Source organism: Nematolebias whitei, chromosome 5 (genome assembly GCF_014905685.2).
Source record: "Nematolebias whitei isolate Nwh7 chromosome 5, NemWhi1, whole genome shotgun sequence".
In the NCBI taxonomy this organism is placed as follows: Eukaryota; Metazoa; Chordata; class Actinopteri; order Cyprinodontiformes; family Rivulidae; genus Nematolebias; species Nematolebias whitei.
The window spans coordinates 46,948,459-46,954,617 of NC_056502.1; positions in this window are offsets into that span (position 1 = coordinate 46,948,459).

The window sequence follows — 6,159 nt, forward strand, 5'->3', positions numbered from 1 at the left end:
CCTCTGGCTTCTCTGCAGTCTTTTATTATCAAACTGACCCGTTTTTCGAACCGGACTAAAGTTGGTCCTCCTTCCAACCGAATTCGGTGTTCAGTGACTCAGAGAGCCGGACGGGACGGTCCCAAAAAAAATATTTTGGTCCAGGGCCGACCGGCCGCTCCCCCACATCGGTCACTCTGAGCGCACCCTGCCGGCCAGGTGACCCCTCGAGCTGGGGAGTCGACGCACGAAGGTCCGGTGTTTTTTCTCTCTCTCTCTGGACCTCAATGAACTCTTATCTGGACCTTTGTGGTTCTACCTGGTTCCGACAAATATCGCTGGGTGGTATTTCGCTGGTTTTCTGCTGGACTGGCCCTCGTGGTGTCTCCATAGGTGTGGGGGAAGTGTACCTGTGTCCCTCGAATTGGACCAGAACCAAACCGAGGTGGCTGTGGGGCTGTGGGGATTTCGTCTTCAACAGAGCCGGTCTCAGCTTCAGTGAGCAGCCCGTTACTTTTACCGAAGGACGATCCACCTCCGTGGAGTCGTTGTGTTCACCTGGAGGAGACGCTCCGGTGCTTTGAAGCGCCGCCGGACCGGAGCAGAACCACGCCGCCGGACCGGGCCGCCGGACTGGGCCGCCGGACCGGAGCAGAACCGGGCCAGGGATATCTTCAGCCTTTTCGTCTCTCGTGCTTGGAGCGCCGGAGCCGAACTGGAGCAGAATCGGACCGGACCAGTTGCCGACTTCAGCCTCAGCCTCTCCGGTCAGTCTCGTTTTTCACCGGGGGTGCCCCGTGCTGTCGGGTGCTGAGTTGAGAGTTTAATTAAAGGTTGTTTTTCTGACTATTTAATCTCGTTATATTGTGATATAAAGTGCTTTTTGTTTTGTGCATGTTGTTGTGAGTTACCCAGAGGCCTGAGGAGGAGGCCCGGCCCGCCTCCTCCTGTACGCTATCTGGAGGTTCTCTCACCCTAGCTTCTCACGCTCCCTCGTTATCTAGATGTTTTTTAAGTTTCTCACGACATCTCAAGGGTTTTTCACAGACTCTAAAATCCAGGTGGGCATGTTGTCTTTACGGGGAGATTTCCCATGTGATGTAGAGAGTATAAAAGTGTAACATTCAGAAAAAGAGTTGAAGTCTGCTGTGGATTCTGGATCCGATGCCCAGCTTAATTGATGTTACCTTTCTACTCGGACTGAAAACGGCTTCCTCGGTCTGGTGTCACGGTGAGGGGTCTTTACATCAATGCTTGATTTGTACTGAATGTACGTTGCTTTGCTGTATCTGTGGCGGTTTAATAAATGACACTTATTATTCTAGCAGAAAACAGCCTGAGAGTTTTCTTTTTCATATTTGATTCATTGCTCCGACCTTTCCCCGAACCTGTATCTATCTTGTTAAAGATAATTTCATAGAACATTTTTGGCGTCATGAACAGGTGGTGGGAAGGCTGAGCAATGAAAAAGGAAAAAGAGATTAAAGTTGAGAAAAAGTTGATCCAGACGCCTGAGGAGGCGGGAGTGGAATAGAGAAAAAGTTGTACCGGATGGGAAGAAGTCCCATCCCAGTTGTTAGTGTTGTGTTTGAGAGGTGGGAAGAAGCCCCATCCCAGTTGTTAGAACAATTCTCTGAAAGCAGATAGTCCAGGTGATGTTTTGACCGCTTTGCAGGCAATAGAGGTCAGAAAGAAGGCACCTGTGACCGGGCTTCAGCGTCGTATGTGAATGTGTGTGGCAGCCTGGGGAAAAAACTGCATGAGGAAAGTCAGAAAATGCAATTACAGGCTCAACGAAGCAAACAAGAATGTGAGGACCGCCTGCTTGTTGAATGAATGGCACATTCAGTTGCTCTGTGCTCAGTTTGTGAGAATGAGCAGGGTAGCTGAAGGGGCGGTGGAGCAGTTGTCCCAGTTGAAACGAGAAAAATTCAAGAAAAAGAAGCGCAGTGAAATATCTAAACAGGTACGAGCTTTTGTTGCCGCATTAGACGACAGATGGGATCCGTCGAGTTGGGACGGTAACATCTGGGGAGACAAGGAGGTTGCTTACTTGTCTAAAATATATAAACAACGGACTGCACAACCCACAGATGCTCGGATAGCTAGGCTGTTGGATAAAGGTGGAGGTCAGGTAGTGAATTCAGCGCATCGAGTCAGAACTTTGCAAGACTCAAGACCGTCATTTGAAGCTTGTGCAGAGGCAGCCCGACAGATGTTTCCTGGAGCATCGGATTGGTCTGATTTACAGGGGCATTGGGTGACCCTAGGGGAATGGGAGCAGAGATTGGTTCGACTGTGTGTAAGGAATGCGCTCGCTGTGCGTTGGGTAGTAAATTATAATCTACATGTTTTTTCAAGGACTGATGTTCGAAGCCGAGTGTTGAAACTGGGTGCACTCGGAGAGAGAAACACAGAGCTGAAAACCGTGAAAAAAAAAAAACTTTAGTCAACCCATGGGTCGTGGGCCGAGAAGGGACGGCCGGAATAACATGCAGGAACCTACTCGTTCTGCTTTCTGGAGGGCATTAATACAGACAGGAGTGCCTCCAGCTGAGATGGATGGTGTGTCAGCAGAAGAGCTGAGGGCTGGAAGCCATTATTTGGATTAAAAGGGCCAAAAGTAGAAGGTCCAGAAGTTGACATCAACCTTCTGAAAGCAGATATTGTCAACATTGAACAGCAAAGGTCCAGAATTAGAGAGCCCAGATTTTGACGTTAAATTAAAAGGCCCCAAACTTGAAGGTGATATTGATGTTGAAATGCCAAAGGTCAAAGGAGAAATTAAAACACCTGACGTTGACATTAAAGGCCCAAACGTTGACATTGAGGGCCACAAAGGATGAATTAAAATGCCTAAAGCTAAGATGGTTGAAGGGAAGAAGGGTGGATTTGAAATGTCTAAAAAAATGTCATCAGAGCACTTAAAGGGGATGTGTTAAGCTGGCTGCTTTGAAGGAAGTGCATCATATGTTGTTTATAAATGGTTCATCTGCAGCTGTAGTTTTGACGGCATCTAAAACAACTCGAAGTATCTAAAAATATCTGAGATGAAAAAATTCACCATCTTGTTTTGCAGTTGTTTCACATTTAAAGTAAAAGTTCAGCTCTTTTCAAGAGGGGTTCTGTGGAAAAAGTTATGAACAAGTAATATCTTACCTGCTGCACATAGGCTTTAGAACAACCTCAGTTTGGAGAAACTGATTAGATAAATATTCTGAGTGGGGCCAAGACTAGAAGAAGGATTTCTTTATTTTTTATTTATTTTTATTTTATTATTATTATTATTATTATTTTTAATAAATAAAAGTTAATTGCTGACACTTTTTGCATGAAGTGGTTATGTATGGAGAATTGTCTGATTAGTTGTAGAAAAAGACAGATGACATAAAACTGCAATACAGCAATGTGAGGCATGTCAGCATTAGGAAAGAGGGTCACCACAGTATATGCAGGGACAAATAGAGGAAAGGGACCATATCAGATCTGGCAGACGGATTTCATTGGCCCTTTGCCATGTCACAGGGGTGTAGATATGTATGTACGGCTGTAGATACATTTTCAGGTGTGTTGGTGACTCATCCTTGTAAATATGCAAATCAGACATCTACTTTAAAATGTCTTAGTATGATGGAATAATTTTATGGGGTTCCCCTTCAGATACGAACTGATAATGGGACCCATTTTACTGGGAAAACAGGCAAAAGACTGGTCAGCTGAAAAACATGTTGAATGGATTTATCACATTCCTTATCATCCACAAGCTGCTGGGCTGATTGAGAGAATGAATGAACTGTTAAAAGAAATGCTGAGAAAATTAAATGACAAACATGATTTGACTAACTGGAACCAATTAGTATGTGGAAAATTGATGACAGAGCAGAGCTGCCTGTCAAAGCAACTCCTGGATCTGCTGGACTAGATCTGAGGACTCTAGAGCCAGTGACATTGATTTCAGGTCAAATTCAAGTTATAAAAATTGGTCTGGGTCTGCAATATCCTAAAGGCAGGAGAAGAAAAATGGGTGAATGTATCTGTAAACAAATGTTATATAAGAGAAAACTAATGATTCTTCCTCTATCTGTAAGCAGTACTTTTTGCCTCTACAACCTGATGTTTCCTTGACCTTTGCTGACTGGACGGTCGGGGCCGCCCAGGAGTCAACATGGGAGAAGCTGGTGGCAGGCGCCTGTCAGATGGGAGTGCAGGCTGTTTGGGCATCATGTGCCTTGTCGCTGATGGTCAACGTCTCATCAGCAACACCAGGATGTGTCTTGGAGGAGGATCAGGTGTTTATGTTTGGTTGAAAAAATGCAAGCAAGATCAGAGTGCAAAGTAACCTCACATGTTTGAAACACAAAAAGGCTGCCTGATAGGGCACAACTGACTGTCCTATGTACAAGTGTCGGGCACGCTACAACAGGAAAACCATCCCAGTGATACCTAAGGGATGTCAGATTAGAATTTATGTGGAAACCCCACTGTGTAACGGTGCATGTAAACTGGATAAAAAAAAGGAACAAAGTTTGACTTTACTGCCAATTAAACAAAGGAGGAGGAAACATGCTTCGTTGGCAGTTACCCAAGTTGGAGTCTGGATGCCATTAGTTGTCATGACTCAAGAAGAAACGGCCAAAATACTGCTAAAAGAAATAAACTGGCAGTTGAAGATGTGGGGGAGCACAGAAGAAGTGCTCTCCAACATAACTGAAGCTTTGAACTTGTTTTCCTGTGTACCTTGCAATTTTTCCATGCACAGCTGCCAGAGGGTGGTGACCACATCCAATCACCACGAGTGGAGACGGCTGTGGAACATATCAGGTGTACACTGGTTGGTTTTGAAACCTGAATTGACAAAATGTACAAATAACATATGTGAAGGACATTGGGTTCAGTATCTTGTGGGCAATGTGACCACAATGTGCAAGTATCATATTTTACCTGTACAAGGATACTGGTTTTTAAAAGTACAAGGTGAGTGGTTTGAGCCACAGACAAATCTCACGTATGACATGCAATTATGCGAGACAGCTGATAAAGGAGTGGTATGTATGCTAAAAATAGGTCATGTTAACCCATGTTTAACCAAAGACGAGGTATTGTGTGATTGGACTCATGAACTAGCTAGAGCAACAATAAAAAGTCATCCTCAATTACCTAAGGTGCCTTTCTCTGGATGTGTGTATGGTGTACATCTGTGGACTTGGAACAACCAGACTTATCAATTAACTAATTATAGTTCCACCACTCGACTAACAGAGGTACAATGGCAAACTTTGCACGTACCCTGGCGAGTCTCCCTAGACCGTTTCAAATGTGCATTGAATGGGTCTACAGAGCTGAAACGAATGATTGAATCTCATAAGTCTAAACGTGTCTGATCTAACAGTGTCTACCTGCATTGCTCAAGGAAAGGTTTTACATGTGGCTAAACTAATAGTGTAGGCGTCAACTCACCATTGGTGGGATGTATTCGCAGGAATGTCATCTACGGCACAAAATATATGCAGTATCTCCTTTGCTTGTTTAGTGAAAAGAAGAATAACTAGTTTGATCTATGTATCTCTGTATTAACTTTGTGTAATTTGGGAACTTGTTTTTATATTAGGAGGGTTAAAAATAGAATTAATCAGAAAAGTTATAACACTGCTTTATCATTGGTTTGGCGGAGAACGAACCGTCATCGAAATTTACTCCATGGTCCACCCTGACACGTTAACAATTGATTATTGGGTAAGTGGTGATAGAATTTACCGTCATTTTGAACACAATGGCTCTCGCCTTGATTTCTTACATTTAGTGATAGAAACTATGGAACAATGGACAAATGTTTTTGATCGACTGCCTTATGAAGTCAGAGGGGAAAATTTCCAAAACTAGTCAGAAAACCAAAGGGTGGAATGAATAAAGAATTCAATAAAATGTTGTTTTTCTGACTATTTAACTTGCGATATAAAGTGTTTAAAATGTTGTTTCTAACCTGTGATATAAAGTGTTTTTTGGTAAGGGCAAAATTAGTCAGAAAACCAAAGGGTGGAATGAGTTGAGAGTTTAATTAAAGACTGACTATTTAATCTTGTTATATTGTGATATAAAGTGCTTTTTGTTTTGTGCATGTTGTTGTGAGTTACCCAGAGGCCTGAGGAGGAGGCCCGGCCCGCCTCCTCCTGCACGCTATCT